This window comes from Panthera uncia, chromosome D1 (genome assembly GCF_023721935.1).
Source record: "Panthera uncia isolate 11264 chromosome D1, Puncia_PCG_1.0, whole genome shotgun sequence".
Taxonomy (NCBI): Eukaryota; Metazoa; Chordata; class Mammalia; order Carnivora; family Felidae; genus Panthera; species Panthera uncia.
Genome location: NC_064808.1, coordinates 61,498,097 through 61,525,969, shown reverse-complemented (window position 1 = coordinate 61,525,969; position 27,873 = coordinate 61,498,097).

The following is a 27,873-nucleotide window of genomic DNA, read 5'->3' as shown; positions in this document are numbered from 1 at the left end:
GCAACCTAAGTTTTCATCAATAAATTAATGAATAAAGAAGATGTGGTATATATGCACAATGGAATATCAATCAGCCATAAAAACTATGAAATCTTGCCATTAGCAACAACAATCATGAAACTAGAGAGTATTATGTTAAGTGAAATAAGCCAGAAAGAGAAAGACAAACACCATATGATTTCACTCATGTGGAATCTAAAAAAGCAAAACAAATGAACGAACAGTAGCAATGACAAAGAGAGAAACAGACTCCTAAACGTAAAGAACAAACTTCTCAAACTTTAATGTGTGTGAATTGCTTAGATATTTTGTTCAAGTAACAGATTCTGATTTACTAGGTCTGGGATGAAGCCAGAGATTTCTTCATTTTCTTGCAAGCTCTCAGGTAAACCAGATACTGCTGGTTTTGGACAAAAAAAGACATCCACATAGGGAAGAGTTAGATGATTTAAGCTTTTTAAGAATAATGGATATTTGTGTAACACACTTTTTTTCTGTATGGATTTCTCAGTGGAAAATATGTTTCTTCTTTTCGACAAAGAAATTAAATTCCCTCGCTTTCATAGACAGAGAAGCTATGTAAAGAAAGTCACATAAAGTAGCATTTAAAACAGAGAGCCCACAATTCTTGACTTCTTGTGTTTTACCCACAAGACCAAATTACTTCTCAATTTCATGCTGTGTGAATAATAACCCAGAGCCATAAATTTTCTTTAAATCCCTAGTTACATTTTACTTAAAATGCTCATTGCATAGCTCATATCTTTATATTTGTAACTCACTTGTATTCCCTATTTTTACATACACAGGCTCATAATTGTGCAAGTCTCAGTTAATATTAATTAATAGGGCAACAATTAATACTAATTTTATATGATAAGAATTGTACTCAGTGTTGAGAAAGATATACTAATACTACATATACAATTTTTCTACTAAAGATTTAAAGTCTAGTTGAAGGAAACAGACCGAAGAGTATGAAACAAATGGTAATTAATTAAATTCTGTGCTACAACATAGAACAAGTATAGAACATGGAGTTAAAAGCTGTAGTCAGGGAAATTCTGACCTTGGATAGTTACTACATGTGAGATTTGAGAGTGAGTTACCTAATTTCTCTAAGTCTCTATTTCCTCATTGGTTTCAGAGAAATAGTAATAATGATGTTAAAGAATTATTATAGGGAATAATAGAAAACATACACATAAATACCTAGTCCAAAGAGAGGCAGTATGGAATAATGATTAAAGGCATGGACTTTGGAACTAGATTATCAGACTTTATAATCTTGTTTCTTCCACTTCTTATATGATCTCAGGCGAGTCCCTTAACCAATATGTGCCTCAGTTTTCTCATTTAGGAAATGGAAATAATAGCCACCATTATGTAATAAGAGAAATCGATTGAATATATGTTATATATAATAATATAATATTGATAATAGATAAAAACAGCATCTGACAGACAATAACCCCCATATGAGTGTTTACTATCATGTTTATCATGGTAGAAATATAATACATAATCACTACTAGGTGCTACTGACTAAAACACAAGAAGTTTGAGCAAGAATGAGATCAGAATAGGCTCCAGTAGAAGCAAAGACTCTCAAACACAGAAGAACTTGCTTTGATAATCACAAAATCACACAGTTCACTAAGATATATTTATTTAAAACCACAAGCCATGTAGAGTTCTGTGCACTGGACATACAAATATAAATAAGATCTCAATCTAATAGGGGGACAGATAGGTAAATATAGGTTGTTCCATGCTATCAATACTTTGACAGAGATAAATGTAAAATAAGGTAAGAGCCACAGAGAAGGATAAGTCACCATCAGAAGTCAGGGATCACTTCACATTAATGTATTTAACAAATATTGAAAAGTACCTAGTTTAAGTGAGACCTTAGGTTATATGGGTTCTGGTAACTATAAAAATAGATAATAAAATTCCTCTCCATATACAATTTATCTTATAATAAGGTAAATATTAAAATTGAGTCTTGAAGGATGAATAGTGTTCAGGTAAAAATACAAAGCCCGATGGCTGTATTATATTATCATTTAGGGCACTAACTACTTGCTAAGGGCTCCAGGCAAGGAAATATTAGATCTGGAACTGGATGCAAAGTTCCCTGACAAAGAGTCTTTCAGAATCTTTGCACAACACTCCACTATGGTCACAGACTGCAAACAAGAGGAGATTGAGCTGTATTATACCTGGACCACTGAGCATTCTGACACATTTAGCCTTTGAATTAATTTCTGCCTGTCATTTACATGAAGAAAACACTTTTAGAGTTATCTTTTGCCTTCTACCTATTCTTACAGGGGAAAAAAATGTCCTTCATGATTAACATGGTGTTTATGCTGCATAGGAATATTGAAAATGTATTTTGTATGCTTTAGAATGGATTTAACTGAATTCATATGGGTGATCTGGAAATGCAAGACATCAGAACAAGTTGGGGAAGTTTGATCTCAGCCCAGCTAGAGTTTGGTTAATACTGAGTTGGCAGGACCAATCTTGTACCCTCCTTCAAACTTTTCCTTCTCAAATAACACTTGGAACAGGCTACAGATCAGGCTTCCCGCTGGATGTTGAACAAGTTCCTGCTGTTCTATCCCACTGAGTCATCAAGAGAGATCCTGATTGATATTACATATGCATCAAGGAAATGTGCTTCAGTAAGGAACCTAATTTATCTTCCAATTTCTGACCACACAGTATGATTCACCATTCTTTCTATTGGGGGTGATTAAAATAGTCCTAGCTATTGAGAACTACTATGAGGTCTACTTGCTTTGGGGAAATGTAAGTAAGTATAGAATCTTTAAGAGGAAGCTACAGAAAATATTCTTTCTTGCATTAGAATCCTACCTCTATCAATAATTGAAATTAGATAGAAAATTAAATTTGAAAGCAGTAGACTCAGTTTTCAATCCTGGTTCTACCACTTTTTAATTGTGAAACAATCTCTCTCACCTCTCTGAGCCTCGGTTGTCTCAGCAGTAAAATGGTGCCAATTTCCTTTCATAAATGAGTTTCAGATGGAATAAAATATCTAATGGTATTAGCATAGATTCAGGAATAGAGTCTGTAGTAGTGACACAGCAGCTCTCTTTCCCTCTTTCTTGAAATGTGCTCTACTTAATTTAGATATTTATTCTTTCCTCTTAAAATATTTGTTGATACTTTTGCATCAGGAAATGTATATATAGGGGTGCCCGGGTGACTCAGTCACTTAAATGTCCAACTTCGGCTCAAGTCATGATCTCACCGTTCATGAGTTCGGGCCCTGGGTCAGGCTCTGTGCTGACAGCTCAGAGCTTGGAGCCTGCTTTGGACTCTGTGTCTCCCTCTTTCTCTGCCTTTCCCCTACTTACACTCTCTCTCTCAAAAATAAATAAACATTTTAAAAAAGGAAAAGTATATATATATATGTATATATATATACATATCTATGTATATATACGTATATATACGTATATATATACGTATATATACGTATATATACGTATATATACGTATATATATACACACACACACACACATAGATATATATATAGATATATATATCTATATATATACAAACTTCTTTCTTCGGCGTTTATTGAAAACACAGTATTTTCTAGGCACTTCATAAGCACCAGAAATGGAAGAATATTACTTCTTTGATTTCCCAGAATGCAGTTCCTTCTGGAAAGAGAAGGTACAGAAGGACCACCCAGCCTTCACAGTATGGGGGCCACTGCATTCTAGTGTGTAGCTCTCCGCTGTCTTCTAAGAGTTCTACAAGATACTGCAAGTCTTTAGTATGTGGATATTTTCCAGAGCCAACATCATTACTGTTTGAGCTTTAGAAAAATTCTATGGGTTATGAAGAGTGAGGCAGAGAGCCCCAGCTTACAGAGGAGAAAAACCAAAAGTTAACATGTCTTTTTCAAAGTAAAAGGATTGTTTCTGTCATGTTGATAGCAGCCTTAGACACCAACCTCAAGTGTCTTTTACCATTTTTTACTTCTTCAGTAGCTAACTTTTGATATAATTTTATTAATATATCAATGAATTCCAGGGCACAGACCATTTCTCTATCTAGGCATGATAATCTCTTGGCCCTGACCTTTGTTTATTTACCTAGAATGAACTTTAGGTTTTTAGAAAATAGCATTCCCCAAACTGGTACAGCCACTCTAGGAAACAGTGTGGAGATTCCTCAAAAAAATTAAAAATAGAACTACCCTATGACCCAGCAATAGCACTGCTAGACATTTACCCAAGGGATACAGGAGTGCTGATGCATAGGGGCACATGTACCCCAACGTTTATAGCAGCACTTTCAACAATAGCCAAATTATGGAAAAAGCCTAAATGTCCATCAACTGATGAATGGATAAGGAAGATGTGGTTTATATACACAATAGAATACTACTTGGCAATAAGAAAGAATGAAATCTGGCCATTTGCAGCAATGTGGATGGAACTGGAGGGTATTATGCTAGGTGAAATAAGTCAGTCAGAGAAAGATACCATATGTTTTCACTTGTATGTGGATCTTGAGAAACTTAACAGAAGACCATGGGGGAAGGGAAGGGGGAAAAAAAGTTACAGAGAGGGAGGGAGGAAAACCATAAGAGACTCTTCAATATAGAGAACAAACTGAGGGTTGATGGGGGGTAGGGGAGAGGGAAAAGTGGATGATGGGCATCGAGGAGGGCACTTGGGATGAGCACTGGGTGTTGTATGGAAACCAATTTGACAATAAATTATATTTTTTAAAAAGTGTGACCTTAAAAAAACAAATAAACATTAAAAAAATAGCATTCCCAAGATGCATGAATTCTGCCTCAGTGATAAGTTAACTATGTCTTTTATCTTCCTGGCCCACCTTAGAGTGTTAATTCACAGTTAACCAAGTTGTAGATTAATATGTGAGAGAGGTGGAAGTGATCCTATGACAATTAGTTTAATAGAGGAAAATAGAATATTTAAAAAAAAAAACATTCCTATGTATCTTCTAAGGGTCCAGGAAGATTATGTTTTAATCTAGATCCTTGTTTAGGGACAGAGACAGGGTGATCTACAAGTTTGAATGTTTGAGGTAATAAAAATTTTAAGTTACCTATTTATTGTTTACTTAGACCATGAAAAACAAAGAAATTCTCTTATGAATCCAAGTAATTTTTCATATCATGAGCCTTGTACACAGGATTCACATAATCATTAATTTAATTGATAACTATTGGGTTTTACTATATGCGGGACTAATTGTTGAGGGTACAATAGCAAATAGACTAGCATAGAGTACTTTTCCTGAAAAGCATACTTGAAAAGCATCTTGAAAAGATATAGATGAGTAAACTTGTAATACAATAAATAGAGCCAATTATGGACTAATTAAAAGAAATATAGAAAAATATGGGAACACCTTGGAAGAATAACTGACCAGATTTAGTGTGTCAAGAAAGTTTCCCTGCAAAATTGATGGCTTAGCTAAGGCCTAAGGGATGTGGAGAAGGAGGAATTATTTCAGGCAATGAGAACAGCATGCAGGAAGACATAAAGGAAAGCTCATGGTGCAAGTAAAGATGTGAAAGAGATTTGTATCACGTGAATTACTGTGAAGATTGATGATGAGGGTGGAAAGTCTTAACTAACATGTTTTAAAGACATAAGGTTTTATTATAGATAAAGTGGAAGACATTGAGGGGTTTTTCATAGGGGAATGATATGATTATACTTGCACTGAGTCAGGCTATTCTGTCTGTAGGGTCTGTATCAGAGCTGGTTGATATAGAGGCAGGAAACTACTTAGAAAGCTTATTCAATAAACCAATCAAAAAGTAGTGGTATCCAGGTCCACAGAAGTTGCAGTGGAATTTCTCAGAAATTCTCATATGGATTGTCTTAAGGTTTTAGGATGTAGGACCAACAAAATTTGCTGTTGAAAGGATCCAGAGGGAGAGAGAGAAAGCTCAGAAATGTGTCCAGATTGCTAGTTTGAGCACCTCTTAGAACACAAGTGCTGCTCACCCTTGTGAGTAACACCAGAGAAGGAACATGTTTATAGAGAGCAGTGATGGAGAGAAAGTTGAGTTGTATCAACCTGAACAATATTGATGGTTAAGTCCATTCTGGGAAAACTGAGCTTCGACATTCTGCATGTGTCATAGTTGGTTCCCTTTCTCTTGCAAACAGTTGTCTTCCAGGAGGAAGCATATATGTCCTCAGCTTTTCTTTAAATCTGCTCTTTACCCCAGAGAGGTGCAGAAATGTTGCTAGAAATGAAGGTTACATAATAGACTTTCAAGGGCTTTTTAATCTCCAGTGATGGCGTAGGACTTACTGTCAGCATGACATTAGGAAAATGCCAATTATATACTATGGAATGAGAGTTGAAAATAGTAGATTAGCAATGCCATAATGAGATCCAGCTCTTCCTTACTTTACATAGTGGTTCTCCACAAAATCACAGACACAGTATAATAAATAAGTTCAGCTAAAGGATTCACAGGAATCTTTTAGGAAGGAAACAAAAGCATTAACACTGAGATAGCATCAAATTAAACAAACATGTTATGCCAAATGCATTGAGGGATCAGGAGGCATTCAGCATGGCTTTAGACCATGATTCCACTGCTTTCTCTAGGCCAGAGAGAAGTTACCCATAACTGAGTAGAAAACATACTTGTTCTCTTGTTTAAAGCATGACAAACCAAATTTGTTGGGTAGTGGGAAGTTTGGGAGTGTCATCATTGTGTGAGCTGAGACTTCTAAAGTTTTGGAACACCTCGGTGGCTCAGTCAGGTAAGCATCCGACTTTGGCCCAGGTCATGATCTCATGGTCACTGAGTTTGAGGCCCACGTTGGGATCTGTGCTGACAGTTCAGAGCCTGAAGTCTGCTTCAGATTCTGTGTCTCCCTCCTTCTCTCTGCCCCTTCCCCACTCATTCTCTCTCTCTCTCTCTCTCTCTCTCTCTCTCTCTCTCCCCCTCCCTCCCTCCCATCTCTCTCTCTCTCTCTCAAAAATAAATGTTTAAAAACTTTTTAAGTTTATTTTGTCCCTGAAATGTAAAGTCTTAACTGTATTTATTGCTCAGTCACATACACAAAGAGTCTTAGTACTTTGCTCCTTAAAATTGTCACTTTGTAAAGGCTACTACCTAAGATAGGAAAAGTGTTGGGTGTTGGAATTATTGCCAGCATATCTGGAACTCTTCTCAGGGAGTCGGGTTTTTAATTTGAGATCAAATACCAGTGCAGTCTAATTACTTCAACTTTCTCTGAACTTTGTGACAATTTTGCTTTCCAGTTACTACAGGGCTTTTTAAAATTTTTGTTTTTTATTTGTCTGTTTTAGAAAATATGTGTATGTGGGGAGATAGGAAGATAAATGAGTGCAATGAGAGAGGAAAGAAGGAGAAGCAGAATTCTGGATCTTCACATGTGCTCCTAAAGAGAGTAAAGCATTTTCCATACGTTGTCTTATCTGCTCTTTCCAAAAATGGGTATGAAACATTTGCCTGGATTTATTGATAAAACAAAACAAAACAAAACACCTGAGAGTCAAAGAAATTTGGTCTCTTTCCAGGTCACACAACCATCAAGGAAAAGCTCTAAGATTTGAAACCAGTTCTATCTGCCTTCAAATAAAACATTCTTTCTGATACTGATAAATATGGAAATTTTATGCCAAGCAAGAATGCTTTTTAAAAATGGCCCAACACCAAGTAGCCATATTAACTTATATATGGAAATGAAAACAACTGAAGTATTTTCTTTTTCTATTTGAAAGGGGTGTGCCATCATTCTTGCCACAATAGAGCAAGGCAGTACCGGTAACACTACCTACTCTTCATTTAAGCCAACATTGCTTGTATAATCCTACGCTTTTCAGTCCACAGAAATAACTTACTGAGTTGATTGGTCTTCTGTCGTTGTTCTTTTTTAATGCTTACCATTCCATTTACCTAGGCAGCCTTTTATAAATGCGTAAAAATTAATTTTCGCACTCAAAATATTTTCTTGATAAATCAGAAAACTCAGTTACTGCTGGTGTTCCACCAGACACAGGTGTCTCTGATACAAACAATCCCTCATAGAGGTCTGACAGTGTTGCTTACAGAGAAAAACCTTTGAGCGCAGTTTCACATGAACACTTTTCATTCATTCACACAAATTATTTTATGTGCTGGGCAATAATAAGAGGATGCAAGCACGACCATGTTACAAACTATTCAAATAAAATGCACTATATATTTATATAGTATTGGCCATAAGTCTGTTTAGACAATGTTGCCTACAAATATCCACATTATTAAATATCTAGACTCTTAGAAAAGGCACTAGTAAGAGTCTATGCCAGAAGTGGCTCTGTGGATATTTTCAATCATTTCCCTTTTCTTTCTCAGTTTGAATCAACTAAAAATCACCCCCTAATTGACCTTCCTGCCTTAATCTCTTTAAGACCTCACCAAGCTCATTTTATTTTTACCATGGCACTAGAGTGATTTTCTAAAACATGCTCTGATCACAACTTCTCATTTTAAAGCTTCTAATATCTTGGCTAGAGAAAAAGGTCCAGATTTGTTAGCATATAATTCAGAGCCTTTTATAACCTAGCTACTTCTTACTTATTTTTGATCCTTAATTGAGTAGCCAATACTTCAGCCAAATCCTGCCACTTTACAGGAGATTTTTTTCCGACACACCAACAGTGTGTATCTGCATTGCCTTTGCTCATGACCTTTTCTTGACCTAGAAAATCTGTCCTTTACTCTGTCTTGTCCATTTGGAGAATGTTTTAACAACCTTGAAGGCCAGTTGTGAATGTCATTGCTTTGCCATGGATTTTATTTTTTTCCTGGACTCTCTTCAGATAGATTAAACTGTTCTCTCCACTGTTTCCAAAGCCCTGCACATATACTTCTATTATAACACTTACCACACTGTTAACAAAAAGCTATAATGCATGTCATTTAGCCCCAGTAAGCCATGAGCTCATTTGTCTTTGTCCCATTCATCTTTGTACTTTCACAGCCTAACACAATTCTTGGTCCACAGTAGATACCTAATAAATGTTTGCTGAATTGCTAAATTAAATTTTGATCCATTGCATTTTTCTTAAGGCTCCCACATGACTCTGGTCTCTTGTTTTGTCCTGAGCATATACTATGTCTTTAGTAGGGGGGGAAGGTAGTGAGTCCCATAGTAAATATATCAATGTCCAGTTATTACTGTCTTTTGCTGTCTCTTCCAAACTGGCTCTCTTTGTTTCTTCTTCCTCTTGATTCTTAAACCATTCTGTTTTATGTTCTAGTCTTGCATCTTTCTGTGATTAGCATATTACAGCAGCATTTCCCTCCCTCTACCATTCTTGCTGTGATTCTGAGCAATAGCTTTATGTCTTTTCTCCACACAGTCCATTTTTCATCCTTTTTTTCTGCCTACAATCTATTTTATACAGACCTTGTAGTCAATGACTAGAAGGCAGATTTTACCCTTTTAGTAAGCTCTGAAGAATTAGCCTCTTCATTACTTAATTAATTGAGGATATATTCTCACAGTTTTCCTAAGGACATGTCACTATATGGTGTTTCACTGGGAAACAGAAAGTATCAAGTATGGTCCAAATCTCAAGGTCTCTATTGTTTTGCTGAGGAGTTAACATCTCTCCAAAAATAACTCCAATAAATGATTAAATGTCAGATCATTGATAAGGATCACAGTTTCCTGGTGATTCCAAGAAGGGTCTTCAAAAAAGCAACATACTCCAGTAAGGCTGTAATGACAACCACAAGCCCCATGGGGAGATTTATGGTAGGAACCTGCCAAACCTAACACTCAGCATTTCAAGCTGTGATCTGAGTCAGAAACAAAACAATTAAGGGACCAAATGTTAAAGTGCTCACAACTTCACATCTGGGTGAAAACAAACCCTTAATTGATTTTTTTTTTGTTATTTTTTTTTTTGGTGTGTTTCTGCACCTAAAGTCTCTTGTCAAATGTTCCTCACAAGTAAATCATTGCTCATGAGGTTACTAGGGTTAAGGAGGTGTTGCAATGCGTGTACAACTGATGCCTTCATTTGACTAACAGAAATTATTTTCTAAGATTTATTAGTACCTTATCATTTACTCTTTTGTTCAACCATGTGGACCATGGCTTCATCTCTCTTTGTTGCCCAGGAAACTACTCTTCATGTTGTAGAACTTAGCCAAGACAAAGCATCTCCACAGAAGTATTCCAGGAATCCCCATACTATTGTAATTACTTTTTCCTTGTGCTTTATTGTTGTGTATACTTCCATTGTAGAGCTGACCATACTGGGCTTTACATATTATTTTACCTATTTTTCTTTTTCACTAGAATGGTATGAACTTCATAACCTCCTACCTTCCATCTTTCCTTACCTACAGCTCCCTCCTTTCCTTCTTTATATTTTCTTCTTTTTCTTCATTGCACATTCCTTGAACACCTTCTCCTTAGCACTTGAGGTTAAGGACTGTGGAGGTAGGTGAATAGTTTTGTTCATTACTTTGGTGTAGGAGGATAGTCAGGGTGAGTCTACAGAAAATATCTTATGAGAAAAAGTAACATAGTGCAAGAGAAAGCATTTAGAATGTTTGTTGTCAAATATTTCTGCTCAATAAATGCTAGCTATTATTGGATTTTTAAGACTTATTTCCTTCATTTGCAAAATGAAGATTATCTAGCCACAGGGTTTTAGAAGAGCTTACATGAGATATATTTAAATTATGTATCATGTTCATGTTACCTAGGAATTGTATAGTATAATAACACTCAGTCCTCTGAGATGGTCCTTAAAGAATAAGTAGAATTAAGACAGAAATCTGAAAGAGGGACTTATTGGTTAATTTTCTTTGACCATTGGTCCTGTTTAGTGAAATGGGAATAATTCATTTTAGGTTCTTATCTCCAAAACTCAGTTGAGGAGTCTTACAGAGAAGAGACTTGCTAAGAATCAAGATTAGGCCATGATTGAGCTTGGAAATCTTGCTGTGTGGCAAGACTTTCTGGCAGTAGTCTGAACTATTCGGTGCCAAAACGTTTGCACCTGTAGCACCTGTGTGATGGAAAAACACTGTTAGCACAAAGGGTGATAATGACAGGAAACTTAGAAAAATCTTAATACCGAATTCTTAATTGCAAAAAAAAAAGATGTTAGACAATGAGGCTGACATCATGTAATTTTGGTATTTTGTATAATCAGGTTCCTGGGTACTTTTTTTTTTTTTTTTGCACTGGCTTCTTTTTCCCTGTTCCTTAGGACAGCTATCCTGCCATACCTTCAAAATCCATCTCGTTTACCACTTGTCCCTCTTTTACAAACTGCTCAGTATTCCTTGAGCAGGGATAGAAATCCTTGCACTTGACCCCATTTCTAAAGACTGAAGAGGTAACTGCAGAAGAAACACTTATCCATTCATTTGTCAATAGCCCAGATCCAAGGCGCACTTTAGCATGACCTACAAGGGCCTCTGCAATCTGACTGCGACCCACCTTTTCAACCTCATTGCTGTTGTTCTGCCTTGTAACCTCTCCTGTCCTTGTGTCATCTAATATTGCCTCACGACAGCCCTTGTTTTCTCTGTGACTGTCCTCCGCTTTTCCATTCATAATGCTTTATCCTTCATCTGTTCTTAACTTGTTTTCCTATACAATTTCGGGGGCTTAATTGTTAAGAGTATGAACATTGAAATCATAAACCAATTTGTATTAAAACTTACTAGTATATGACCTAGTATATTCAATATGACATACATTAATAATAAAAGATACATTAATAATAAATGCTATTTGCTGAGTTCTTATTATATTTTAAGCTCAGAACTAAGATATTTACATCCATCTATTCATTCAGCATGTATTTATTGAGTTCTTAATATGTGCCTGACATTGATACAGATGCTGAAGATGTAGATCTTGTTCCTCCCCACACAAAGCTCAGAACACATTCTCTCATAATGTATGGAAATAGCTTAGCCCGGTGCTAGTGTATAAAAAGCACTCAGTAAGTGGAAACGTCTATTGTATTTTTAGTATTCTTTAAGAGTCATCCAAAATATCATTTCTTTTGTAAGAAGTTCACCGATGTTTTCTTTTTACTTCTACAGCAACCAGCACTTGCGGCTTAAAAGAGAATATTGTTAGTGTTTCGTCTGTCTTTCCTGTGAGACTTTAGACTCTTTAAGATGAGAGTCCAAACCTCTAGAACAGGGGTCTCAAACTCAGCACCACTAACATTTGGGAGTGGATAATTCTTTATTATAGAGGGCCGTCCAGTGCATTATAAATGTTTGACAGCATCCCTCCTTCTACCCACCAGATGTTTTAGCATCTTTCTTTTACTTGTGACAACGTTTTGCATCCAGACATTGGTAAATGTTCTCTGGTGGTAGAAACCGTCCCTAGTTTGAGAATCACTGTGCTTCTAGACCTAGAACTACAGTAGCCACAGACTAGCCAGTGATTAATTAAGAAACAAGGAAAACAAAAACAGAAACAAGGGGGGGGGGAAATCGTGGGAAAATTAAAGGAAGGTGATAAAGAGGGAGGGAGGCAATAGGGCAGAAAAGAAACCACAGTTTTTTAAGCCACTAAATTTGACTGGCACCATGTCAAATGCTTCACACACATTGCCTCCTATAATCCTCATCACAGTCAAATAAGATTGTAGCTCTTATTTTCCAGGCTTTACAGATAAGGAACCTGCTACACAGAGACACCAAGTCCATATGAATATCAAGTAAAGGAGCCAGTATTTGAGCTGTTGTTGGACTCCTAAGGCAATGCATTTAAACAGAGAGAGTGGAAAGGAGAAAGAGAATGAAGGAGAAAGAGGACGAAGGAGAACGACACAGAAATAGAGGAGAGAAGGGTGAAATCAGTTTGATTCCCAGTTATAGCAAGTGGCAGAACTTCTAACAGGGATGGTGGAACACAGGATGCAGGGACTTCAAGGAGAAGTGGCCCTGGGTTCTCACTATGTAGGGAAAGAACACAACTAGTTTTATACCAGGTCAAGAGGGACCTGTTTAGGCACCTTGCCTTCTTCTCACTATACAACTTCTTATTTGGTGAAAATCCAATGAAGTCAGAGACATGACTGCCTGGAGCCTGTGAACGTCCTTAGATACGTATATGCTTTGAGTACTTGGGATCCCAGAATTCACTGTCTAAATTTTCCTGTAGTCTTCCTCTGCACTTTTGTGAAATACATCGTAGACCTGTGTGGTCACAGGTTGTGTGTGGGGATACAGATGGAGTTTGAATGTGTTGAAAGGAGACCCCTATATGTGTCCCCAAGGCCCTCCTCACTGTGGATGAGCCAGGGCAGCAGAGAAGGAGTGGGGCTGCAGATTTGGGGCTGGGGATTGGGGACTGGGAGGATTCCTGGAAATGCAATCGTTCTAAATGTATGTTTGACCTTTCTGGTTGAAAGATGCAATACTTTAACTATTTTATCATTTGATTAATAATTTTTAAATGTTTACATACATGGTATATGGGCCTCTGTCTGTAGCTCTTCCCTGTGCCTCATTATAAGACTGAGTAAATGTTAAAGTAGAGGGGAGAGAAGACCCTCACATAAAGGAAATGATATTTGAACATTTTATCCAGCAGCTTTATGAAACAGATGTCCAAGTCCAGCAGACAGCCTTTATTTTTCCTAAAGCAATCAGATTTCTTCTTTATCATAAGATAATTTCAGGTGTGACAGGCAATATGATTAATTAGAAATAGAAAAGGTGTTGACTACTAAGCAGATGAGAAATGTGGCTTTTTTTTCTAATTAGATGTCTTTGATCCCTTATTTCTCTTTGACCCTTAGTTTCTCATTTCTGAATTATATACAGGAACTCTCACCTTCATAGTGGCTGTGGGACTTAGAGATCACACTTAGTGTCCCCGATAGGTGCTCAGATACTGGCAGCTGCTATATCTGGTTTCCATCCTCCTTGCAATTACCTCCAATAGCTTTGATTGTAGCAGATACTCTCTTCAGAAGCACTCAGAACACAGAGAGGAGTCTGAGTTTATTTTGAATGTATATCAATCCAGATATAAATGATTGTAGCAGATAATTTTCTGTTCAAAACTAGAAGGGGATTATGTATCAGAAAAATATCAGCATATTCTGAAGAGGAAGAGGAAGGGCATCAGAAATGAAGGCTACACGTTTAGAAATTTCTTTACAATTGTGAGTCTGAACCTCCCTTTTTAAGGGTTTGCATCCCTGGATAGGTAATAGATACACACAGAAAGGAGGAAGGAAGGGAGAGAGGGAGAAACGTAGCATATACTGCCTGAGTCATCATTGCATGGGTCCCCTAACATTTATCCATCACTTACTGGGCATCTAACATTGTACTATGCACCATCTCATTTCATCCTCATAACTACTCAGTGAAGAATGAGTTTAAAATGTGCAGATAATACACACTAGAGAAGAACTTTATTCTAGGTCTGCTGACTCAAAAGCACAATACTACAATTATATTACTCTGTAGTGGTATCATTCCTGGGACATTTACATAGTTTGTGGTTTTGAAAAACTTGCATAAGCACATGTGCACATGCGTGTGCGTGCACACACACACACACACACACACACACACAGAAAGAAAGAAATTGGGAGATGGTTGGAATAATCTACATGAATTTATAAAATGTAGTGCAGTTAAGTGATAGAACTAGGGTTTGAATTTAGGTCCCTTCCATGGTCCTGCCACTGTAACACAAGGGGTCACGCATACTATGTTTGTTACTGCCAAAGTGAAAACAATATGCTTAATTAGCATAGGTTTTTACTTCATAGCATTGGCCTCTCTTCACTGCTTAAAAGCATCAGAGGAAATGTCGGTCTTCACCATCCCAGACAGCTGGAGAACAAGCTAGTTAAGATGGATACCTTGAGAGATTGCATTAATAAAGGTACAATTATACTAGGCATGAAGAAGAGACATGCAGAGCAGCTTTCTGTATTTAAATGAATTGTTTTGTGATGCAAATTAGTACACTCTGCACTAATGAAGTGAATTCTTTAACTGCTTGAGTCATTTCTGGTTATCATTAAACCATAGAAACCCCATGAAAAGAATTTACAACTGAAGATGGTGAATAAAACAAGGTGATGAATAAAACAAACCCATTATAAGTTCACCAAATTGATGCAATTCAGCTATTGAAAAGTAAACTTGTTGTTAGGTTTTCAGAGTCCATATTGTTAGATGGAGATAAAGGAAATGGTCTTGGCCTGTGAAGAAACAACTAACAATTAATGCTGAGTTACACTGAAACCAATTACTGGCACCAACTCTACATTTGTATCATTATTCAGTCAACAACAATTCACTGTCTGTGCGTTATGCCCTAGAATATGCACGCAAATACAAGTCTGAAACCATGGAAACTACCCTCAAGAAGGACAAAAGCTAATAGGGAAATGTATATGGAAGTCAGCAACCATGTTCTTGTGGCAATTGCTACTGTGAAGTCAGAGTGCTATTGAGAAGCAGTGGGTCCATGCGAGAACATGTATCTAATTCTACCTGACAGCGAAGGTTTCACATTGTGGATAGCTTATACTCTCAACTCTAAAGTATATGAGGCTGAAAAAGTGTGTGAGGTCTACACATTTCTAGATCAAAGATGGGATGTGATAAGGCAGTGCAGGGTACCAGAGAGCCCATTAATGCTTGATCAGAGACCGAGGATAAGGCAAGTTTGGGGATGGAGCAAGGAAGAGGTTGGCCATGATTACAGTGGACTGTGAGTGTCATCTTTATAGGAGTTTAGCCTTCTTGTTCAAGGACCTGGGCCACTACTGACAGATATTAAATAGGAGAGAAATAAACTAAATTTTCCCGTTGGAAGTCTGTCCTGGGAGGAGAGGCTGCAAGGAGTTGTGACTTGGAAGAGGAAGAGTTATAGGAAGCTATCTTCCTTTCTATAGTGAAAATTATGTACCCACATCAAGCATAGCAGTAGGAATGGAAAAGAAGAGGAGGGAACATTGAACTGGGAATACTAGAAAGAATGTTTTTATTGTTCACACCCTCTTAAGAGTTACACCCTTTAGTATACAAAGAAGGAATGCTTTGGAAATCACCTAAAATACAGATGTTAATAGCAAACCATCTGTTATCACCAGAAAATGATAGACCTTTATAGGTCCATAGGCTATTTGGGCCTATACAGTAACCTAAGTCTCTTCTCCTGGCTTATGTTATCACCTATTAGGAATTAGATCACATGACTGGGGACTGTCACTCCAAAATCTATAAGGCAAGCCAGCAGGCTGCAGATTTAGGTAAGAGTTCATATTGCAGTTTTGACTCTGAAGGCTAGAAACTTGGGTAGCATCTATATGTTGCTGTCTGGAAACTGTACTCTTTTTTTCTTTGGGAAACCTTTGCTATTAAGGCCTTCAACTGATTGGATGAGGCCAACCCAAATTATGCAGGGTAGTCTACTTAAAGTCAACTGATTTAAATGTTAGTTATAACTGAAATGTATCTTTAAAGCAATATCTAGACTACTGTTTGACCAAGCAACTGGTCAATATAGTCTAGTCAGGCCAACATGTAAAATTAACCATTACATACCTTAAGGACTCAAACTTTATTTGAGGTTTATAAAATTTTATGTTTGTAAGTCCAAGTTTATTTTACTAAAGCATTTAGACTTTATTTCACATTTACTTTTTTTTATCAAAGTTACAATAAACAGGTAGTTTGAATAGTTACATTTTCATATTCAAAATCAATGCATTTGCTTATACATCTGCTCAAACACTCTTGAAATTGTGTCATTCTTTAAAGACTTGCTTCCTAATAATTCCTTATGTAACAATCTATGAGTAAGAATTTATTTTTTTTCCTCTAGGTTTCTTAGGTCTACTAAATTTACCAGATCTTTTCTTTTTTTAATGTTTATTTATGAGAGAGAGAGACACACACAATGTGAGTGGACGAGGGGCAGGGAGAGAGGGAGACAGAGAATCTGAAGCAGTTTCCAGGCTCTGAGCTGTCAGCACAGAGCCCGACGTAGGGCTCAAACTCATGAACTGCGAGATCATGACCTGAGCTGAAGTCAGACACTTAACAGACTGAGCCACCCAGGTGCCCCTACCAGATCTTTTAAATTAGCATTTGTATATATTTTAAGATGATTTAGTCCAAATTTATTGAGTTTTGTCAAACTGTCAAGCTTTGTGCTAGGTGCTACAGAGAAGGAGAAAAAAAAAGACACTTCCTTTGCTCTCAGGGAGCTCTTTTTCCTTCTACTTCTGTTAGACAATAGTACAGTACACCACAATGTCTCAAAAGCTATAAAAAAGCATTCAGTGTGTGGAAGGCTTTCTGAGATAGGGAAAGTCACTCTGTTCTAAATAGAATGGGGTGACCTGCCTATTTTATAGAAGGAAAGCAAGCAAACAAACAAATGCACGTTTCCCTGCCATGCTACCCAATCAGTAGGTCACTGATTCTTTTCAAAGAAACTTACTGTGATAAGTAGAAAGATCTTTCTACTCTCTCAACAAAAGGTTACATTTGTTTCAGAGATTGTGATGCACAAAGCCTAAAGAATAGTAAAAAAACCCAAAACACTGAGCATTGAGGTTCAGCAGCACCAGCAACAATTTATAGAAATGCCTTTGCATAGGAAAAGAATGTCTGGGTTGTATGATTACTGTCAGAAACATAAGAATTTGAACTGAGGATTAAAAACTGAGGGTTGATGGGGGGTGGGAGGGAAGGGAGGGTGGGTGATGGGTATTGAGGAGGGCACCTTTTGGGATGAGCACTGGGTGTTGTATGGAAACCAATTTAACAATAAACTTCATATATTGAAAAAAATTAAATTAAATTAAAAAAATAATTTGAACTGAAGAGCTACAATGTTTTGGTGCTTCTGGAAGTGGCTATTAAGTAATAATTTCTGCTCATGAATCATTTATAATTGAGGGTAGGGGATGATGACAACTGACATGTTGACTACTCTTGAAACTTTCTTAGAAATTATAGTGCCTGGAAAATACAAAAGTATCTTTTTTTGTTCCCAATCTTCCTATCTCACAATAAAGGTATAAATTGTTCCTGAATTTGAGAACTTCATTTTCTCTGGTTTTAATAATAAATTGGCAACAAGAACAGGGAGCATGTGTCATGATAAAAGCTTAAGATATTGATATCTCACTCTATGTTTTCTGATGGTGTGGCTCGCTAACACCTGTGTACCATTGTTCACATAGAAGACGTATGAATTTTATCTTAATTTCATTAGAATCTGAAAACTCCCAAGTAGCTAAATGATTTCCTCCCATTATAACAACTAGTTTGACCTTTATCCTTGTAAGAGTGTAGACTAATGATACAAAAGAAAATACCTTATGAAATTCTGACATGTTTGAAAATGTTTTCTTATAAGCAAAGTCTTTCTAATAGATTTATGGAATTTTAGAACAGAAAGAGCACTTAGTTTAGTCTCAAGCTTTTGCATCTATGGAAAGACATGCTCAGAAAAACTCAGTCTTGGCAAAGGTGGCCAGAATGATATTTCTTTTCCTCCCTTGCTCTCGGTGACTCTATGCTCTTCTTGTTGCTATGCCGATTTCTCTGGAAGACTTTTTATAAACTCTTTGGTGGTTAGTATTCGGTGCTATAATCCATAGGTTGATTAAAAGTACTTTTTGGTTGTCTTGTCACTATGCTTTTGGCTGCCATAGCACTTAACATATTATATAAGTTGCCTATTTATATGTCTGACTCACTGTTATGGACATGATTTAATTTAGGAAACAAAAAATATTCTAGGTATTTTAAGCAGAAAGCGATTTTATATATATATATTTAAATATACATAATATATATATATATATATATATATATATATACATATATACATAAATATATTTTAAATCAAATCATTGGAAGATCTAGGGCAGCAGAAATCAGGGGACTGTCACTAGACTATTGAATTCAAAGACACTCCACAGTAGCTGTGATCTAGAACACAAAATGTGGCTGTAGCCCCTACTAGCTGTTTCCAGAACCATCTCTCACATATGCAAGCTGGAAGCTCAATACTGATAATCAGTCATGAGTCTCCTCCATGAGACTCTAAGTTCCATACAAGCAGAGGTTATATCCATTTTGTTCACAAGTACATCCCTAGTACCTAGCGTATTGACTGGTATATAATAAGTGTCCAAATAGATATTTGCTGAGATAATGAATAAAGTAATGAACGCACACATGGAATACATGAGAAAAATTTAACGTCACATAGATCGTTTAAAATATATATGACCACATATGACTATGACTTTAACTCTATTTGGTTCCAAAGCCTGAGAACCTTCTAAAATATTCTGTGCCTTTAGCAGACTCATTTCTGATTGCTTCATTTAAATGTGCATCATATCCTGCAAGGTACCAGTTTTTATACTTCTGGACATTTGCTCACAATGATTCCTTTATAAATGTTGCCCTTCTTTTTCCACCTAGAAAAATCTTGATGTCCTATAAAAGGCAATTAAATTATTACCTTCTGGAAGGTCTGCCCAAACTCCGAATAACAGAATATCTTGCCCAACTGTTCATTTTACTAGTCTTTTGAGAGTTGAAATGGCATAAGATCTTTAAAGTAGGTAGAGTGGTTAAGGAATCCGATAAACCCGAGGTTGAATATTGGTGCTTCCATCTCTAGCTTTAAGACTTTGAACAAGTTAGTTTGCACTTCTATACTTTACTTTCTTGCCATTAGAAACATGATGAGAATCACCTAATAGGTAACCATACGTCTGTTAAAAAAAAAAAATAAGCATGGGTGTTGATACATAATGAATGCCTGTAATAGCAATCTTCTATTAAATAGGTTTTCTGTTTTATTTACCCTCTTCTGCTTCTTAATATTCTTAAGAAAAATATTCCTCCCCTAATCTCCTCTTTTCCAAATCTTCTCATTCTTATTCCATGACCTCTCCTTTTAGGCCCTCTTCTACTTTGTCAGTGTCATCTATCTCTTGGCTGCCCAAAATAGCTTCACCATGACAACCCACATACATACTGCCCTTCCCCTGTTTGGTGTTCCAGAATGTCCTGTTGTCTGAAAGTTACTTGATATATTTCCTTTGGATTTAACATTTAACAGATGATATGTCCCACCCTGGCTTTAAGTAAGATCAAAGGGTTATTCCCATGATGTGAATATTTGATGTCACTATCTGGAAACCTTTGGGCCAGATTTTTGGGAGCTAAGAATGCTCTTGCTGTCATAATTAGCTGCCAACATCTGACAGGTGCCCGATATTCTCAGTATAGCCCTAGAATCTCCAAAAGTCAATGGATTTTGAAAACCTCAGGCACATTTTCCAACGTGTGGCACAGATGATGACATAGACATCTGTGTTAAGGAAAACTTATGCATATAAAAGTAATATGCATAGATATTAGATGCATATTTAAGACATAGGAATACATTGAGCTACAAACTGTAATATTTTAATAGTTTCAGAATGGTTAATTTCATGATGGTTAATCAGGGAAAGTGAGGAGAATAGGTTTGATTGGCTAACCTGCTAATAGACACAGGCAAATATTCTAAGTGTGTATTTCAGAACAGGGATTTAAGTCTTATTTTAATCTAAGTCAGTCCATAGTGGTAGCTTTAAAACATAGCCCCACATTCTTTGAAACTCCTCCCATTGAGAGGTGGCGTCTACGTCCTAATCCTTGGATCTGGATAGGCTTGTAATTGCTTCAACCAGTTGGGCACAGTGGAACTGACACCAAATGACTTCCAGGGCCAGGTCATATAAGACCTGGAAGTTTCTGACTTATTCACCAAAAGTTTGCTCAGAGCCCTGACTAACTTTATAAAAAGTCCAGTTACCCTAAAGCCACTGTGTTAGAGAGGCCACTGTTGACAGCCCCAGCTGAGTTCAGCCTTCCAGCCATTCCATTCAAAGCACCAAAAATGTAAGTAAATCTGTCTTGGACTTTCTAGATCCTAACTGCCAGCTGAATACTACCTGAAGACCACCATCAGTGTCATAGAGCTAAGACTGAATTCCTCACCCACAAAATCATGAGAAAAATTAAATAGTCATTGTTATAAGTCACTAAGCTTTGGGGTACTTCGTTGCACAGAAATGGATACCTGGAGCACTAATCAATAAGTAACGGACAGAAGGGACTTACTTCTGAGTCTCCTAATTTTTTTCATTTTTTTTTTGGTAACACTGAATGAGTAAAGATAGCATTTCTGAGAGTCTTTTATCAGGCTAAAATGCCATGAAAAATGGATTTATAAGGAAAAGTGAAGCATGCATGTATACTTGCTTGTGTGTGAACATGTGTGCACATGTAATATTTATGTGTTTCAATTTCTGCAATTTAAAGAGTGACAGCCACAGTATGTCATTAGTTTTTTTACCCAATATCAACATAGGTCATTGTTATAAATATAATACCTCTGCTTTTTTTTTTTTTTATTTGTGCTTTGGAAGAATTAAATACTTATGTGAGTCAGTGTCCTAACATGGTACATCTGCTATGAAGACATATTTTTATATGTCTTTATATTTTTGTAAAGCATCTAGATTGCTTTGATGCAATATTTATTGCTATTTCCACTAACCTTTTCTTTATGCTGGTGTCTGTTACCTTTTAAAGTAAAACTCAAATTGTATATCCTCTAGGAAGCCTTCCTGGGGTTGTCCACAAAAAAATTATTTTCTTCATTCCATGCACTAAGAACAAGTTGCTCACAGACTTGCTCTGAATCTATTGCCATGTTCTATTGGAATCTATTGGTTGTGTTCCTTTTCTTTACAGAACGTTAGATGCTTGCAACAGAAAGTCATTTCCATACATAGTCATATACCTACCATCTAATAAGGTGTAAAAACCACTGAGTTACCCTTTTTCATTGACTGCCAGAATGTTCACAATTTAGTTTTATGTTCAAATTCTAGTAAGTATGCTTTGTGTAGATGGTTTCAAAATTGGAAATTTTGAAAAGTGAATAACAAAATATTATGGAATGAAATAAATGAATGTGTTTTCATATAATAAGAATCTTATAGTATAGATGTCTATTAACATCCGAATGAGTAAATTGATAAATTATTTTTAAAAATCCAAAAAAAAATTACTGATTACTTAGTTCCTGAGGTGGCTGCATATAATTGCATAACAAGATAAGATCATAAACGTAAGCCATGATTGACTCAAACCTCAATTGAGCAGAGTGAGATGTTTAGTTGTTCTTTATTTGCATCCCCTATATTTTAGCAGAAAAGGCAAAAAAAAAAAAGGAAGAAATTTTTATGTTATGTATTTAAAGCAAAACTAGATAACATTCTGGATTTGGAATAAGTACAACAAATCTAATAATCACATTTGACTTAGTAGATCTAAATTTGAATATAGAAATGTGTACAGTTACCAGACAATGAATTAACCATACATCAGGTGTTGGGTTGAAATTAATGGACAAAAAAAATACCAGTGAAACACTAATTGATACTATGGCCAGACAACATTTTTGTCTACTTTTATAGCTTTTTAAATTTATAGAACTTTTAAATTTAAGAGAAAATGTGCATGTATACTTAAAACAGGGGTACTGACAAATCATCTAAAACAATAAACATTAGCTCAATTGATTAATGTTCAGGCATTTTGGTATATAAATCCTAAAGTAGCATCTTTATAAACCTATATGAAATGTGTCTAGTTGAAAGAATTAAAAAAGATAAACCTTATGTCTTCTCTCAACCTAAATTTTCTTATGCTGAAATGACCATATCCCACCATGGACTAGTCTACAGTTCTTTCTTCCTGTTGCCATTCATCTGTGAAAAGCACATTTATACATTATTTATATTACTGAAATTTCCTAAAGAAGGTTTGCTCTTTTAAATTTCAGTGTGATTCCTTATCTGGCCTAGTCTTCCAGTAGTTTTTCTGAGCTGTGAGTTGTGTTCTTGTGAAGTATTTTCTAAGCAGTCATGTACTGTTGCACAAATGATCCCATATTTTTGAGGGATTCTTTTTAAACTCTAAATACACCACAGTGTAATGCAAGATGTCTGTCTAAGACTATAAGTACTCTGAAGGGCTAACTTTCATGAGCATTTTTTCATTATATTTTTATTTATAATATTGAAAGTATCATGTGGTCAGAGTACAAAGGATTTTTAAGATAGTGAAAATATTCTGTTATACTGTAATGATGGCTACATGTCATTATACATTTGTCCAAACCCAAAGAATGCACAACACCAAGAGTGAACCCTAGTGTTAACTGTAGACTCCCGATGATAATGCTTTGTCATTTTAAGTTAATCAGTTGCAATAAATGTACCACTCGAGTGGGGATATTGGTAACAGGAGAAGCTATGTTATGTGTGGGGCAGGACAAACACATGGAAAACTCTACCTTCCGCTCAACTTTAAAGCTGTTCTAAAAAAGTTAATTTGTTTTAAAAATAGCATTTTATTACCATAGGGAATATATCTGGAATGTATGTTCTTTCCTAAACATTCTTGTCACTAGAGGTACATCCTTGAACTGGCTGCCCATTTTACCTCATTTTACTTTTGCCTGTAACAGTTTTATGAAAACAGTTAAGGGTGACTAAATGTAGAAGAATAGACACTAGATTAGGATAAAGACATGAATTTTAGTCTAGACTCTATATCTTACTAGATAGAGAATTATACTAATTATATCACTGAAAAGTTTAGGAACTTGGTTGCCTCACCTATAAAATAAAGATGATGCTATCATTATCTATTATGAAGTCACCCGTGTCTTATAGAAATTACAATTTAAAAGCGTAAAATAGAGGCACCTGGTTGGCTCAGTCAGTTAAATGTCCAGTTCTTGGTTTCAGCTTAGGTCATGATCTTGTGGCTTGTTGGGTTCAAGCCTGACATCAGTCTCTGTGCTGGCAGCACAGAGCCTGCTTGGGTTTCTCTCTCTGTCCCTCCCCCTACTCATGCTTTCTCTGTCTCTCGCAAAGTAAAAATAGACTTAAAAAAGAAAAAAAAACATAAAATAGTACATAAATGCTATGTGCTGGTGGCAGTAGTATTATTAGGATTTTTATAAATACATATTTTCATTTTGGCTAAATTAGCTAAATGCTGTTAGTGAGCAAAAAGCAAAAATAAAAATAAATACAAAAACAAAAACAAAACTCCACAGTGCAATCTCTATTTAGTTTAGTCTACCAATTTAAAAAGAAAATTGTAAAACAAAAATTAGAAAAGGGCTTACTTTTTATATCCTTCACTAGATGGAAATTAAATTTGTTAGAGATTAAGCGATGGCACAGTTAGCTTTTTAATTAACAGAATCATTTTAATGTTTTATTAATATAGAAAGCTATACCAAACCTCCATTAGAGTATACATTATAAAGGAGAGAAGCAAGGCGTCTTCTTCTGGTTTTAAAAAAGGAAGCAATGTGTATTGGTCAAGTCTCCACCTCTGGAGCTAGAGAGCCTTGAGTTTGGAGACTGATTCCAGCAGTTAGTGCCTCTGTGACCTCAGGCAGGAAGCCCCACTTCACTTTCCCTACCTAGAATCAACAAAGAACTCCTCTCTGGCTGAGAAATCTTTGTGTGAATGTAGGAGAGGGGAGATAAGACAGAGGGCATAAATGTGATAAGGAAATACAGTGATTATGTTTTAGATAGTTTGGTAAATGTTCCTCAAAATTTTCTTACAGCTGAATCCTTTCCTTTTATATTCTTCACTGTACCTTTCTCTTGGATTTCAAACTTATTGAACTATTTTAAGGGTACTGTATACAAATAGATTGCATGGAAATGCAGTTTATATATGTGGACACAAATGGTTTTAGGAGTAGAATAAAAAGTCATTACAGAAAGAGAAGACAATGCCAGTTCATCTAGATTCTTCCCTCAGTCAGTCCATTCCTGCATTGCCCCTTAGAGATGTTTTCCCATATTACTTTTGCTTTACATACCTAATATGGAGACTTTCTGAATACATTCTGTAGAATAAAGGAGCCAAGTTGTAACTTAAAAAATTATTCACTGTCATGTAAGATTTTCCTAAAAATGCAGGTGTTGCAAGTACTTGATTGTGTACAATCTTTGTATTTACCAGGGGAAGGCTTTCTAGAGCTTGCACTTACTGAATGTTTGTTAGGTGAAAGGTATTGCACAAGGAGCTGGGTGCACTACATTGAAATAATACAGTCTTCCAAGGACTCATTAAGGAATCACATTTGATCAATGGGTTCTTTGTTTGTTTGTTTGCTTGTTTATTGATTTTGAAAGAAAGAGTAGAGGAGGGGCAGAGAGAAAGGGAGAGAGAGAATCCCAAACAGGCTTTGTGCTGTAGGCAGAGCCCATGATGTAGGGCTCAGACCCATGAACTGGAAGATCATGAAGCAAGCTGAAACCAAGAGTCTGATATTTAACTGACTGAGCCATCCAGGTGCCCCTGGATTCTTTAGTTTTAAGATCATCTCAGATTAATAGTGATTATGACAGGTTATTTTTTTCTTGATTTAGTCAGCAAAAGACTAAATCACGTAAATTTGGTGAAATACAAATACAGTAGAATTCAATAAAATGTGCCAGTCCTATGATAATTGAAAGGTGCATTTTCCTGGAATTCTAAAATATTTCTGCTCCTTTCATATTTGACTCCTATTTCATCTCCCATTCCATGGGGCCCCATATACCTCAATGTGACCAAAAGCCTATTTAGTTACCTTTAATATATATTAAGATTTTTAATGAGTCTCATGCAAGTTTACCTATTTGTTAATTCTGTTAGCCTTCAGAACCAAGTTCAAGGTCATAATGAGGACTTTTTTTATACTTTTAAACTTTAGAGCAGACTGGTGTGTTGAGATTCTATGGATACTGAGTGGATTGGGAGTCATATAAAAGGGCTCAGAATAAACTTCAGTTACTTACATAAGTCAGAAAAAATCATATGTTGTTTCTGATTTTAGCTGCAGTCATGATAATACCATGCTGAAAGACAGCTGGGTGGAGCAGATCATTCTGGCCTACATCCTTCATTGTACATCTCAGCAAATTCAATCTGCATATATCCAGAGATGTGTTCCTAAGACTCTGGGACATGTTATCCCTGATTTATTCTCCTCTTTCAATGCTTCACTCCAAGACATTCAGTCTTTTTCTGCCACCATTCCTCTTTTTTCTTCCCAACCCCCAACTACATCTATTTCTAACTCATGCTAACCAAAACTATTCTCCACTGCCTACTGTGAATTACTTTGTTTTGGGGCTCCAGTATTATAGTAGGAAGTATATTTTACAAATAAATCTTCCTTGAAATGAATGTTTCACATTTGTGTAGGATTTAGGAAATTTAGGAAAATATAATAATTACCAGTACTGTAAACAATTGTATATTCATGTACAAGTAATTATTAGTTTTTCAGATGGATGTGGAGACACAATTCAAGGCACATTTGTGTATTTGGACTATATAGATAATGCATAACTTTGTCAAATAAGTACAGCAGTATTGAAAAAATTTTTGAATAAAACTTACAAATAAGATGATATTTTGGAAATTTACCTGATTGATAAATGTAATTAATAGTTCTTAAGATTCATAAGAATATGTCCAGCTTCTAGTTTGGTTTTCAGCTGATATGATGATAATGACTTTCATTTGAATTATGCTTAAAAGTTTATCAGTGATTTCTACTCTGTTATACATTTCAAGCCCAATAATAATTTGTTAAATTATATATTTCTCTTTATTTTATAAGTGGAGACACTGTGACTGAGAAAGATGAGGTAAGTCAAGCATGGATCCAAAATTTAATCAAGATTTCCGTCAGCCCCTGAATAGACAGAGATTTTTCTACTGTGACATACTGGACAGCCATAGATTTTTTAATGTAATTGTACAGCACACTTTTGAACCCCATGACAATCTATTTTTTAATTATTTTAAGGTTTATTTATTCATTTTGAGATAGAGAGTGTGTGTATAGGCAGAGGAGGGGCAGAGAGAGAGAGGGAAAGAGAGAAAGAATCCCAAGCAGGCTCCACACTGCCAGCACATAGACTCACATGGGGCTTGAATTCACAAACCCTGAGATCATGACCTGAGCTGAAATCAAAAAAGTCAGACGCTTAACTGACTGAGCCACCTAGGTGCCCCAACCGCATGACAATCTTTAAAACTTCAGTGGCTTTGCGTCCCTTTATTCCAAGATAGATACCATTTTTACTGGGGAATTATCAAGGCATTCAAAAGTAGCCTGTTTACAGAAGATCTGCCCATATTTAACTCATAATTTTGTCTTTTGTAGATGATGGTGATCATTCCTGTGGGGGTAGGAATAAGAGGTGTTAATGGAAGGGGGACAAATTCTGCCTCTGAAACTGAGATCTAACATTGAATCTTTTCTCGTGTCGTATCTGTATGATATTGAAGGAGTTAGGCAACCTGTCTCTCCGATTTCCTCATCTGTGAGAGGTTGATACCCATTATTGCCTCAAAGATTATATAAGACTGTGAAGATTAGATGATCTAAACTATGCAAAAAAAGCCAAGCCCAGTACTTGTAATAGAGTAGATTTTTAATAAATAATATGTTTAACTTTCCTGTTCCTTCATGAAAGGTAATTCCACATTGTTTGGCCTTCTTGTGTTTAAGAACTGTTGGTGGTGCATTTTAAGTAATTAAAACTCTCCAAACAATAGTTAGTATATTAGCAGTAATTACAACACAAAACTATGGCTGTGTCTAGATAAAGTATATAAAATAATTCATTATCTATGTAGAGCTGTTAACTCCATA